At 38.0% G+C, this 14,970-nt stretch overlaps 1 protein-coding gene across 4 annotated transcripts in view; it reads right to left on the reverse strand.

Annotated features, from left to right (window-relative positions):
• Window positions 1-14,970, reverse strand: part of TMTC2 (transmembrane O-mannosyltransferase targeting cadherins 2) — a 268,691-nt gene that overhangs the window by 193,559 nt on the left and 60,162 nt on the right. Inside the window, exon 1 of one of the 4 annotated variants that reach the window (XM_086887823.1) lies at window positions 12,172-12,315. The exons of the other annotated variants lie outside the window; for them this stretch is intronic. The gene's annotated coding sequence lies outside the window, so the exon portion shown is untranslated. Of the gene's footprint in view, window positions 1-12,171; window positions 12,316-14,970 lie in introns of those variants that run through there. 4 annotated transcript variants of the gene reach the window in all.

Raw genomic sequence — 14,970 nt, forward strand, 5'->3', positions numbered from 1 at the left:
CTTTCAGAGAGCCAGCACCCTTCCAGTGGCTGCCTTGCAAAAGGAGGGTGAGAAACATGAGGAAGGACACTGCACTGCACAGCTACCAACACTCCCTTTCCAGATCCCAGCCAGACTCCGACCCAGACTTGGACTCAAACTCCTCTTTTATTTTTTAATTTTGAAATATCATCTCTTGCCTTTCAGCAAAATGCTGTAACTTCCAACTTCAAAGGCTTTCCAGGTCAGCAGGGGACAGACTCTTTCCTATTGGAACTATTGTCAAAACATACTAAACATGCAGTCAGAGGAGAGAGAAAAAAGGTGGGAAGAGAGCTGGAAGGGCAGACTGGAAGAAGCAGGATGCTCACTTACAGAATAAGAATAGTAATCTTGACTCCAGCCTGATGCTTACTGAGCATACAAATAATTTTGCTAACCATTTTAGGCACTTTTATTTCCAAGCAGAACTGCAGGACTACAATCTTCAGCCCAGAGCTGCAAATCTCATTACTAAAATCATGGCACATTACAACTGCACAAACATTAATAAAGCTAATGCAATCACATAGCTCGATTTCTGAAAATTACCCACAGTAAAGACTTTTATGTAAAAACTTCAAAGGGTTAAATAAAAAACATGTAAGGTGTCAGAGTCAAAGACACAATAAACAGGATACATACATCTTTTACTACCAGCCTTCCCCACAGACCTGAAGAGTCACATCTGCACACAAAAGAAACAACATAAATGTCAACAGACCACTTCAGAAAAGAAATAAGCAGCAACACTGGAACCTAAATTCTTGCTACCTGAGTTACAAAGTACCATTATTTTTGCTCAATTTCACACTGGATCAGATGCTTGGGGAGGCTGAAGCCTATCGACAGTCTGGCTTTTTCTGGTGTCTCCCAGGGCCAGTTATTCTCACATCCTTCACACTCCTTTGCCTAAAGCCTGGAGGCATTATTCCCTGTAAACAGTCATGCTGTTATGAGGCTTAGTAACCATTCCAAAGACAACAAAGTAATTCTGTCCTTCAAAATGCACTCTGGTTTCCTATCAGGTGTAAATCCCTACAAGATAATGCTCAGAACCCTATTCTGCCTGTTAGTATTAGAGTTCAGGGGAAAAAAAAAACAACATCAAAGCCTTGTTTCATATTTTTTGTTCTTCTGCATGTTTGCTTTTTAAGCACACATCAAATTCTTTGATACTGTTCTGTGAACACTGAAAAGAAAAAAGAATGTTGCTTCTACTTCCTGTATTTATGAGGAAAACAGTCCTCTTCTCAACAAAATGTTTTAGACCACTTTATCACTTCAGAGGACTTTACAAGAAATAGTACATTTGCAGAGAGTGACTTCCATCCCAACGCCATTGATTTCACACTCAGCAGAAAGGTGGACATGAAGTAATTTCAGTCACAAAACAGGGGGATGATTTTCAAAAACCACTGATCTGCTAAAAGCTGCCTTCAAAAAGGGAAAACCAAACACCTCTGTATTGAACAACTGGAAGACGATTAAAATATTTTCTAATAAACACCGCATTAGAAGTTCAGAGCCATAAATGATGACAGAACAATGCTTAGAAAATTGTTTTCAAAGACGTATTATTAAGTACATGAATTAATCCTTTTTTTTGTTATGATAATAACAAGCTGAAAATGTTGAGATCATGAAAAAGCAGGGAAAGGAGGTTTTTTTCTTATCTGAAAAGGCTACCAGGCCATCACCAAAAGCTTCTAGATGAGTAGAGCACCAGTGGACCAGGCACAGTGTGATTATATAAAAAAAATATATTTCGTTTATGTAGTCTTGTGTCACATGATTGGCCTTTATAACCTTTACATGGGCAATGCTTACTGACTCAAGCAAGGCCACCACTTCAAAGCCGCCAAAATGTATCCAGAAATAGCATTTGATACTGACCACAGCAAAACCAGGCAGATGTGCAGGTTCACATCACTCACAGCAAATCCTATAATCCCTCCCCCCACCTTCCAGGCACAGGCTGTGGATGACATTTCACATAATCCCTCTGAACTTCTCAATAAATGTTGCCCTCCCTTGTCAAAAATCCAACTGTTCAAATAAATACCATAGGACACTGCTGTAGCCATGTCTGCATCTTGCACCAACCCCAGAAGTAGGAACCAAGCTAAGTTACAGTGACTTATAAACAGAAGCTGACAGCCCAGCTGCTGATCACTGGGAACAAAGAGTAATCAGGGTGGAAGCACAGCATTTTAGGAGATTGCCCGGCTGACAGTTGCATATTAGCAACTTTCTACTGGAGAATCATTGTCTCCTGGCAAGTTCTATAGCCTCTATTTCCTTCCTGCTGTAGTCACAGGTTCAAGCAGGAAAAACATCCCCCCCTAGAAGGAAAGCACCTTTTACAAGCATCCCTCCTCTCTTCCTCCTCCAACTATAAAAACAATACAGCAACAAAAATGTCACAGTTCCTGCTCAGCTACCATCTCCGGTGGAGATGTGCTCTCCATAACCTTAAATGCCAGAAGACTCTGGGAACAAAAGGCTCCTCTTCCAGACTTCTCCTCTCTTCCTGCCTTTCTTGACCCAGAGAAAGTCAACATCATTGGAGGTTGCCACAAGCTGCCATCTCCTACGTATCAGAACAAAACCAGACTGATCTTTCAGTGATGACCAACCTCCCACTTCTAGGACTGTCATAAGGCTGTCCTAGCTATTATCTGGTTTATAGCTATTGATGGTTTTAAACAGGGACTATGACATCAATTCCATTTTTAGGACTGGGAAGGACCTCCTGTTTCTCAAGACATGCAATATGCAGCCACCTTACATGAAGAAGCTTGAGGGCTGCTAGAGAAGTCTTGGGTTATACTGTACTAAAAATGTCAAGTGCTGAGTGCAAATAGCATTTTAAAGACAGTTTCCTGACAAATAGGGTGTGCCAGCCACCAAAAACAAATACCCAAAAAATAATGTCTGGTATAGCAAAGATGTAAATTTTTCTCTCATCTTTATTTGATCAGATTTGGATGGAAGCCAAATGGGAGTCCTGGCAAAATGTGAAGCCAGCACTTCAAAGAGGTGGATACCAGTGAGAAGAGGGATAACAGAGTGACTGGCAAACATCTCCCCAGCTTGAGTTGCATCTGCATCTCCATCTGTTACCACCTGCAGCTGAGAAAGCTGCTGCTTTAGGAGCAGACCTTAGCTACACTAGGATAACTTTTGTTGTTAAAGAATCTGAGCCGCATAACCAGGAGAGAACAACATGTCATCACTTTTTTTTTTGTTTGATTGTTATGAAAAGCTAAAAATCTCCTAATTCAAATGCTTTCAGCTGGGCATTTCTCCTCTCTAGTCTCCTAACTCTCAACACTTCCTAATTCAACCATGATTGTAGACAGACCCTTATTATGTGTCATTGCAAGCTACAAAGGAAAGCACTTTAATTCAGCCAAAGAAACCTGGAAGCAAATAATTAAAAGTATTTGGGAAATTATAAAGAGGGCAAAATATAAAATCTTCTTAAATTTTTTAGATACATTTTTAGAAGACTTTTAAAATCAGGTATGTTCTAATTCCTTCTTTTTTTATTTACTGTGTTAAAAAGGTGCAAAGAAGAATTCCCAGATGTATACACAAAAAACAGTAACAATTACCGTATTTTTAATTCAAAAGTTTAACTCAAAGTTTTGAGTATAAATTTTGAACAGAAGTCTCTTTAAACCAAAACAAGCATTTTAATTTATTAGCTACATGGTAGCTACATAGCTACTCTTTTTAACTTACTCCTTCATGAAAAAAAAAAAGAGGAGATGAGTAAAATTTACTATGCATATTTTCTCATAAGCTGTATTGTTTACTACACCTCTCAAACAAAGTCAGCAAATATCAGCACTCATATGTTTATCAAGAAAAAAATACTACACCCTCCTATTAAAGGTCAGGAAACATTTTATTAGCCACAGACTTTTATTCCCAGCAGGAGAAAAGAAAAATGTAGCATGTGTTAATCAGATTGTAAGCACCTGCCTATTATCAAAGTATCAGTGATGTCAGAGATGTCTCTTAACTAAGTTTGCAATAATTTGGAGGGAGTATTAGACTTGATAGTTCTCATTTTGTTTGCTTCACTGAAACCAAATAAAATGAAGGTACAAAAGCCAACAATTGTGTATTTATACAACCCACAGCCTCTAATGCTTAGATCTTAAAATCTGAGGCAGAAGGAGAGCACAGGAAGAACACCCTTCTCTTGATTAGTATCAATTGAAGGTTTAAAGGTCTAAATTCTTTCTGCTTCAATATAATTCTCTTTCTATTATCAACAAAACCAGATTCAGTGAGTATAAAAATTTTCCCCCCCAGTAATTTTCAGACATTGCCCCAGATGGATATATATTTATAAATAGCCAAAAGTTCTCTTTTTCAGGTTTTCCTGGAAAAGGCTAACAGCTAAAATTCTCTTCCATAAGGTGTGCTCCTTGCCAGAAACCTAGAGAATACACTGATTATGGATGAGAACAGAGTTTAAGGAGAGTAAAGTCAACATAACCTTCTCTTCCTGAAGTCTGGGAAAACAGAATGACTTCACAGCCTGTTTCAGAGCTAATCCTAGTTTAGACTTTTTCACATCAGTCAAAGGGAGAAAGAAACTAAGTAAATTCCAAGAACCAAACAGCCCAGTCCCTTTCCAAGCAGCCTGAGTTTCTGGATTCAAAAAGACACATTCAATGTAATAAGCAGCAGAAGACACCTGCTTCTGAGAGCTATTTGCAGATTCTCTTGCAGACTGTGCAGACAAATACAAGCTACATTTTTGCACTCACACACAGTGGTAGGTACCACCTATCAATGGTGAAGAACACCATTAACAAATAGCACACTCTCTTCTTGCAGTAACTTCATTCTTTCAAGATATTTAAGGAATGGTTTATAACAGTAGTACAGTAACACAGAAATCAAGACCAATATCTAGATCTGGATTAAACTTGATGACCAAAACATTATACACAGGTGAAAGGTCACAAGTCAGAACTAAAGATCGTATCTCCCTAGTGTGAAGCAAAGGAGATGAAAATACATGACTAAATGTAGCTACTTCTCCTCATTGTATCTATATTGGAAAACTAGTTAACCATCCGTCAGTACTGATAATGCACTTTCTTTTATTCCCAAACTCTACCAGAGAAGTGTCCTTTGTTCCAAGCATACACCAAACTGTCACACTATATTAGGAACAGCAATAAGCATGACACTGATTCTCCTAGCTGCATTGTCCAAGACAGCAAAGTTTATTATTCCAGTTCTTCTTTTATAGATAGGTACAAGAAGGTCTGAGAGGTAAAACTCTCACTGGTCATTAAACTTACACATCACTATCACTGGTTAAGTGGAACACCACCCCTTGACTGTTTCTTGCAAGTCAACAACAAGGATCCTAAAGACCACCTGCAAAGATTGTTGTCCTTTACCAAGGACTGTTTGGATTTTTCCTTATGCTTATTCCTAGGTCAGAGTGAGAAGCTTGTGTGACTTAGTTTCACACAGGCTCTGTTTCTGCTTGCTTTTTACATTTAGCATCCACACCAAACAAGCTGGTAAGATCCCTTCTGATCCAGTACAAAATCAGAAGGAAAAAAAAATAAATTAAAAAGTTGGGGGGAGAGCAGGGAAGAACAGGAAACAAAAGACACAGTACATTCTTCCTAACTACTTGAATGCACTCATTAACAGAGAAAACTTCACATTATCCTCATATAATAACTTCAAATTTGGACAAAAATTAAAATGTTTTAAATAAACAAATATGATTTGAAGCTTGAAGGCTCATGATGGAATGTATGCAAACTGAAGGGGTAGCTGTATAACCATACAGGGAAAGTATGCTGTTATCCTTCGCAGATTAGCCACCAAGGAGTACAGCATACTTCACTTCTGCTTTACATTCTGCTTATCCATATGATTTATACATACAATAGCTATTCATTCTTCTAATGCCTTTGATAAAAGCCTAACCTAAGAATGTTAAACCCTACATGAACCATGATGTAGTTATTCATTATGTACTTTAATGCAGTGCGTACCAGAGCAGTCAGATAAATGAGTCTACAATCTTTTCTGTTCATTTTAAGTATAGCCTTATCTCCTCATTTGCTGGCTTCTTTGATAGGAACTCCTAACTATGACTAACATGTAGAGTACACAGTATCTTAAGTACTGTATCCGTGAGAGGTGAGAGCTTACATTCACCAGTTGACAGTCAACAGCAACACCGTCACTTTACAAAATGGGACAAAGTGTTTAACAATTTTTGAAAAGCCAATGTTTATTTTCCTTTTTGGAAGAAAAGAAAAATAAATATTTGATCTTTACAGTATGAAATGGAAACATTCCTAAATTTCTTGCCAAGAATTTGCCTTCCCCTACAATTAGTATATGCCATACAGTTTTCTTTAGTTATTTCCTGATAGCACGCTATTTCTTCTCACCAAGAACATTATTGTACTTAGTAAGCATAATTCCCAGCAGAGAACTGAGACACTACACCGTACCAAACAATTCCTAGCAAGGCACTTTCCAATCCTTCCACAACGAACAATGGCAATGCAACAAGGATTTGGTTTGGCTATCAAAGCAAATTGCTGCAAGGACTTATCCTCAAATATCTGAGTTCAGCAATGTGAAGATTAAGCACATAAATCTTTGGTGTACCATCCTTAACTAGAACTTGCCACTTCATTTACAAGCTACCTTTGAAGCAAATGTGAAACCGTCCATTTACAAAGTTGATTCTTGTGCTTGCAGCTCAGAACAATCCACGGAAGCCTAGCTTGATGCAGAATGTGATACAAATCTCTGCTCAAGAACTATGCAAGGCTTCCTGTATCAAAAAGGTTAACACATTTGTTTCTAAATAAATCTCATAATTATTAAGTGGTGTTCATACAGTTCTGTATGATATTTTAAAGGTAATTAACATTCTAGAATATAAGGCCTTTTGGAAAAGGTTTTTTCCCTGAGTTCAGAAGACAAATAGATTAGTTCATGTGCAAATTGGATGCACTACTCACTGGCACAGTAGAGACTGAACTTCAAATCAATCTTGCATTACTGGTGGTAACAATACTGTCGAAATAACAGAACTCTATAAAAACATAATATGCAACATACAGGTGCCTAACATTTCACAAATCATGAATATATAATTTAACAGTCTTGCAAAACAAAACAAAATTGGAAGAAAATGCTAGTATCATATATCAAGGACACCAAGTCCTAAGTGATACAGAAGAAATTATCTTCAGGCAACTAAGCAAGGCAACTAAGGGAATATAATCCCTCCAAAAATGTTCCTTCTCTCTTTGGTCTTTAAGCACTCTTCTATACTGACAAGATTAGAAGCATATCTGGAGGTCACCTGGAAGCACAAATTAGTATTTACAGACAGAATTTTCAATTAAGCAATATTCTTACTGACAAAGGAATGATGCTTTAATAGCAGAAACTGCTTTCACTGAGAAATCAGTTCTAATGTCAGCTAAAATAAAGGTTTTACTGCTAAAGTGCTAGGAGTACTCAAGAGAGCATAGAAAATTGGGGATTTATGTGGAACAAGAAACATATATTGAAATCACTTTTAACTTGTTTATCCATGAATCCAACTCAATTACACACTCTAAAAAAAAAAAATCTTTCACTATCAAATATTAAACAAAATTTCATAGAATATTTAAAACCAGCCTCTCTCACTGTGACACAAGAATCACATTTGATTTACAAATGTTAATGTAATTATGCAAATGTAAAAACTTTCATCATGTCCTGCAAATAGTTCCATCCTTTTGGGAGTTTCATCTACTCAGTTTATTTTAAAATGTGCTTTTTCATCTCTTAATTGATTTTCTTCTGTCCTGTGCCTCACCTCCAGGAGGCAGCAAGTAGGAACTGGGCTGATATCTTCCCTGCTGATATCTTCCCTGATATGTTCCGCTTTGACAGCAGAGTGCAGCTGTAATTAAGGATGCCTTTAGTCAGGAAAAAAAAAAATAAATAAATTTAAAAAAAGTTAAGGCAGAAGGAGAATCCAGAAAGCCAGGCTGGCCTCCTATTAATTTGTTCAGACTCCTGATGCTCTGATGAAGATGCAGAGAGCAGAGTCACCAGCACTTCTGACAACCTGGGCACCCACCCAACACACGTAACACAGATGCTAAAGACAAGCTGAAGCCCAGCTGCAAAGTTTGAGACAGACAGTATTTCTAAGAGCATTCTTCATGCTGTCACTCACTATCAGTTCCCAACAATAAATCAAGAATACAAGTCATAATTACATTCTCTGCTACTTAATGAAGCAGCCACATGCAGCTTCCTTCCCTTCCCAACTGTGAAACTTAAAGGTTCAAGAGAAAGACGCTTACATCAAAAAGGTCATTTTGAGTCTTATTCTGCAACAACATGAACACCATTAAGTTCAAGTGCACTCTTCATGCTACATGCTTCCTTCACTACAGAACACGAGCACTTAAACAACTTTGCCCATCTCCATTTCTTCTGCACTGCATATCTTTGCCCTGCCTTTCCACAGAGATAAAGCAGAGGCCCCACCACAAAACAAATTCCCTCACTGTATCTTTGCTCTGCAGGAAAGAACGATGCTTTTGCCTAGTAAGGGATACAAGGCCATTGTCTTCACAAGAAACTGTTTCCATAAAAAAAGAAAAAAAAGAACACATAGCCATAGGAAAGAATTGTAAGAATTGTCTTGTAAGGAACCATTTCATAGCACACTCAGAGAATGCTACAGTGATTGTACATTCCACCTAAGCCACTAAAACCATCCTGTTTTCATTTCACTGTCAACAATGACTTATGGTAAGACTTCTTATCTGAACGAATAATCAAATTGCTTTAGGAGCCTCAGTTTTACATTATCATACACCATTATATAAGCACAATGGTAAAATAGATGTTATCTAACTGGTAGAAGGATTCCCAAATCCTTTGAAGAGAGATTGTCCATTAACCATGAAATTAAGTAGGCCATGCAATTGCACAGCAATGAAGTGGAAACAAAAAGATCACATTTATAGAGGAGATTGGTTAAATTACTAACCAAGACTATTAGACATGGAGGCATGGTCTTAAAAACATTACTGGAGGGAAAAGTATCACAATGCAGAAATGCATGCACATAGCATGGCAACACTTGAGAAGATCCCTATGTTGCCAGCAGGAGTCAGTTGTTCATGGAGGGATCAGACCAAAGGCTACTGAAATTCAGGAAACTGATATACTGCAGGTAAAGTGTTATGACCGCTTAAAATGAAAGAGTACTCAGATGTATGTATTCAAAGCATCTGTGTTTCCTTTTTCTTTTGGCTTAGCAAACACATCTCTTAAGTAGCAATGATGGTATCTTTAAAAATTGTTAAATTATCTCTGAATTGTTAAAAAAAATGCCACCAGCAGCACGTTAGTTAACATTACAAGCATGCTGACAAAGTTATTCCCAGCTCTGATACCAAGTATTAAACCAAGTGATCACAAAAGCAAGTGTGGACTAAGAACAGCAGTAAACTTCTGAAGTCAATTTTCTATATGCACACATGTGCAACAACAATATCCTGGAACTGCATCTGCACAAAACAGACCGGCCAGTTCAGTAACATCATCCTTGAAAATGGTCTGTGCATTTTAAATTGTTTTTTTTCCTCAGGTCATCTATCTACATTGCAGAATAAATAAAAACCAAGCACACCCAAAAGGAAGTAAAAACACAAACCACGCTGTATTTCAGCTCCTCTGAAAATGGGTGTTCACATGGACTTTATTACTTTTTAAAATAGTAATTCAGTGACAATTCTTTCTTTTCCACATAGCCTTACTGAGACTTGTAGCTGTTGTGATAACATATGCTCAAGAAACAGCTGTATCTCAGGCAGAGAGACTTCCTAACAACTCACTTCACAATGTCTGATTGTTCTGATGCAATTCGATTTCTGCTGCCATGGTGGAAGAGATATGCCAAGCTTCTTAAATTGTTTAGAGAATACCAAGTCGGAGGAGATATAAGCATATAACTGAAAACTCTTAAGATGGGAACCTTGTCAATTAAGAACAAACTGTTACAGGCAATAAGCAGCTGCTAACCACTTTCATAGGCTGGGAACAAAAATTACATTGTCTCACAGAGCTCCACATGCACTTTCCACCCTACCCCATCACCATCAAAAATATCTGTGCTGCTATTTCAGATTTAATGTCTTTTTTTCCTGTCAGTCTTGTACTCTGTCATTTACAAATACTTAACTTTCACAACAATACTGTGAGGCACAAACTTCTTTTTCTTTATAACTCAGGACTCAGCTTCCTACTCCACTACTTGAAATACAAAGCAAGACAATTTAAGATCTTATTTAGCACTACTTACTCTGTAATTTCCCTACCCCCCTTTTATTTCTCATCTGGCAAGCATTTCAAAATTTACCATGCAAGTTACACAGGCTCAATTCAATTCCTAGATTAGATTGTTAGCCCTAGATGTACGAAGCACTTTCAATCCAGACTCCAGTATGAGGAATTTGATCAACTCACAAGGCTTTTTGTCCCTAAATCTTGAAGATTTAAAAAAATCCAGGGTCAAATCTGAAAAAACAGCATCTTATCCTTCTGTCAAAAGGCCAACATCCTTCCTCCATCCAACCCACTATCCTTCATGTATCTATCTTCTCTGGGTCACTGCCAGGTTGCCTCAGAATGCCCCTAGGGAGGCTGAGAAAGGGATTGAAAAAAACAGAAATGGTGAAAAAAAGCTTTGTAAGAAGCATACCCACTACCTCCAGCTGATTATATAGTGGTATCACTGAATAATTGCAGCAAAAGGTTTTCTGGGTCTGTTACAATCATGCAAATTCAGTTCAAAATGATTCACAAAGGAGTTACTAAATGAGCACTGACAGCCTTGTTTGCTAAATTTCATCCAAGCATCTTTCTCCCAATCTTAGAAGTATGATAATTGCCGAAGCCTCTGGTATTTCCCCATGAAAAACAAATTAGGCTTTAATGAAATATGCAATCTCATTCCAACATACTGAAGCAGATTCAACCCTGCTTAATATTCCACAGCCAGTACCAAGCAGCTTCTGGAATCCGGGGTAGCTCTGGCAGAGGAAGCATTCCCAGCAGTGGGTAGGCATTTGTCTGCCTCCTGCTCCACGTCAGGGATGTCAGGTGTGTGAGGAATGCGTGTGTTCCATCGCGACAAAGCCACCCCTGTGTGCAACACCAGCAGTGGGCTGTCTGCAACCAATGGGATTGCACTCACTAATGTATCCAGAGAGCCCTGAGTCTCATTGCTGAGAGGTTTTTAATCGCTGCAATTTGAATTTTTGATTCCCAAGTCCATCAACAAACATAGCAAACTATTAATTAGGCTACAGTACCATCATTTGAGAGAAATTAAATGAGACTAAAACTACAACAGGTGTACACAGGCAGCCTGCAGTAATCCTATACACTTGATTCCTGATGAAAGCTTATCCCATTTCACGTCTATGTCCTCCTGATTTTGAAGGCAGAAATCAAGGACACTTTTAAAGAGGCATAGATTACAAAAGGAGGGACTTTCACATTCTAGCCTTCAACTACTAAAACTGGACTGAATTTCTGAGCTGCATTACATGTGATAAGTAGATTTCCAGAGAGTGAGGGCTTGCATTAGAAGTCATTATGATTTTTTTTCAAGATCAGGTAGTGATATTACTTCACATGCATGCCTACTCCATCCACTTTTTTTCTGTGTGTTAGGCAAGGCTTTTTATCCTTCCTAGTAGCTAAAACTAGAGCATTATATAAAGGACTCAATTTGTCTTCTAGTAAGGCACTGCATTCCTAAACAACTTCTGGGTACATTTTTTCAGAACAAAGAAGTCACAAATGCTTTAACAGGTAACATAACACTTCCCATTTTCATACGGAATTTTGAAAACATACCATGGTGCTTGCAGTAGCAGAAACAGCAACACATCTGCTACAGCAACACAAAAATAAAAACACAGAAAAACGGTCTCCCAAGTAAGAACATAGTGGGAAAGCATGTATTGCTAAAGAAGAATGCTTTTCTATCACATTTCCAAACAGCTCTGCAAAACGAAGCCAGGCAGAATTAGCTATTATCCAAACGCTACTTACTCTCAGAGCACGGGGTACTTCTCATTCGGAGTGCTGCTCCAAGGGGCAGAGAGGTCCCTGCTCTGACAATAGCCTGCTACCAGGTGGAAACAATTAAGGAAGGAAGCTCTCCTCCACTCTGCAAATTATTTCCTAGCAATCCCCACTAAAGCTCATGCCACAACCTAATTTAACCACTTCACTTGCATCACGTCTCTGTCTTCCTGCATGCCTAGGAAAAGACAACTCCATGAACTCTCCTTGTTTCTACAGAGTATTTTGATTTCTTTCCTTTGTCATAATTGTAGCTATTTTTAAAAATCAGACTGCCTTCTTCCTGCATCTGAAAGCTGAAATAAGAAACATCTCTTTTTTTGTTGTGAGTCAGCGTAATTCTCTTTACTAGCTATATATTAACTTACAGAAGCTAAAATTTTAGCTCAGATATAATAGCAGGGTATTTTCTTGGATTTTTATTCTTTTTAAACAACAAAAAGGAAAGGGAAGGAGGATAAAAGATGATGTCACTGATTTTGTGATGATATTTTTCTAGTAATCCTGCTTTAAAAAGGAGGTATTAGTGTGCACAGCAGATCAACAATAATGCTACTCTCTCTACCTTATAGTCTTTTTATGTGATAGTTTTCTCATGTAATATTACAGGCAAAGAAAAATTTTTAAAACTAAGGTTAACATGATATACTATGCATATTTTAGCAACACTATTTGATCATCTTCAATATCTTTGTCCTCTAAAGCAAGAAACTAGTATCCACTCCTTATCAACTAAAATGATAATTTATAAAGGTTATTAATAAACAAGGATACTCAAGTTAAATGAGAGAATCCTCTCATGCATGTAGGAGAAGTAAATATTCTAAAACATTTGACTTGAAATACTAAACCATTATGAATGTAGACAGAGAAAGGGAGAAGTCTCTCAAAATTCATTAAGCCTGCATAACCTGCACATCTTTTTTCCCTCTGACCAATATTCTTACCCCCATAACAACTGTCATCTAGACCTAAATAGTTTAAGAATATGAAGTTAGGCAAAAAAAATCCTGCTCATACTGCTAGTATGACATCAGGCTCAAGTTTTTAAATCAGAAATTAGTTACATAGCAAGAGCTATCCTCTCAGTATCAGGCACCACTGTGGACCACCTACCCACACACGTGCAAGAACATGCATAGCAGAAAAACGTAGAATTCAAACTGCATCCAGTTAAATTTCCTGTTTATTCAATAAAAAAGGCATCACCATGTTTGCCAACATCAAAAGTAAGGAAGACTATCACTTCCTGTCTGTTTCTCAGAAACAGCTAAGGGAAGAGGATGAGGATGCAGCATCATTGTCTCAACTGCAGATTGGTCACTCCTGAGTCTTTCACTGACATCCTGAATTTGAAGAGGAAGGACAAGTCATCAGTACCTGAGATAACACCACTTTACCATGAGCAGAGATACCCAGTGCACACAGTAAAACTCTTAAGTCCAATGCCCTTAAACACACAAAGGTAACTGCAATGGAGAGAGCAACCACAGTCTCTATCTTATTTCTTGAGTGCATGAATGAAAGGAAAAAAGAAAGGAATGAAAATAACACTTCTCACTATGAAGTGGTAAAGTAGGAAACAAGGCAGTTATGAATGGGACATGGGTAACAGCTTCTCCTCCCAGCAATGACTTACAACACCAAAGGAGTTGTAAAAAGCAGCAGCAGCAGGGAAAACTCTAACACACTTAATCCTCGGTAAAGGGAGCCCAGTTTAGAGAGTCGGTGGAGCTTTTTACACCACCAGAGGGACAGAGAGTACCTAATTACTTGCTATAATTACCAAAATCTATGAAATAGGGAGTCCATTCCTCTGTCACCTTGAGAAAAGACATTTGGAGGGCTTTTTACGGAGGGAGGAGGTGTAAAAATATATTTTAATCCCATCAAAAAGATTAGTAAGAACCCTTGAATTTTACATCATCCTCAACAACTGATCAGCCCTGTTCTAAAATATGAAACATTAGCAAAACTGCCAGCCCCATAACATAATCATTGCTTTACTTCCTTGGTAACAAAGGAAACTTCTAATGGAAAGAGATTTAAAGTACAGCATGCACATTCCTCTCCAGACTGCAGCCTTTTCCAATAGACTCTTGTAACAATACTTCTGCTGACTATCCCTTCTAGAAGGGAACTGTAAGGCCAAATAGGTTATAGACCATTTAAGAGCTAACAACCCCACTCAATTAAAAGTACATTACTCTGAAAACAGGAGTTCACCTCCTGATTCTTCTTCATACATGTTCAGGGAAGAAACTCCAAAGAGACTGAGAAGTCCTTAAACAGAAGCAGAATTTGGTGAAAAGCACAAACTAAGCAAATGCATCTATTACTTCTGCTTACACACATCTGTGCTGGGGAAAATTCAAACTGCATCACAGTGGTGATGCAACCCTGAAGCACAGGCACAAAATGGGTGTTCTCCATCTGTGCATTGGACTGATGCTGGTTTAAAGCTGACAGTGTGCTTAGCCTGTTGTCTTGATAGGTAAAATAAATAAATGAATAAACAGATGCATTCTACAAAAGTCTGCACTTGCAAATATATAGTCAACTTTTGACAGAAGTACTGCAATAATTAAGCAGACCTCTTCAGGCTTTGCACTGTCAGTAATATTGCTCAGCAATCCACTAAACAAGCCACTAAAAAGAAAACCTGAGTAAATAGCAAAACCAGGAAATACCTGGGAAAAAATATCTGTACTGGCCTTAAAGCACCTGCCTGGATTATAGCCAGCAGCACCCAGCTACATCAATACA

Source organism: Cyanistes caeruleus, chromosome 4 (genome assembly GCF_971803275.1).
Source record: "Cyanistes caeruleus chromosome 4, bCyaCae1.hap1.1, whole genome shotgun sequence".
Lineage (NCBI taxonomy): Eukaryota > Metazoa > Chordata > Aves > Passeriformes > Paridae > Cyanistes > Cyanistes caeruleus.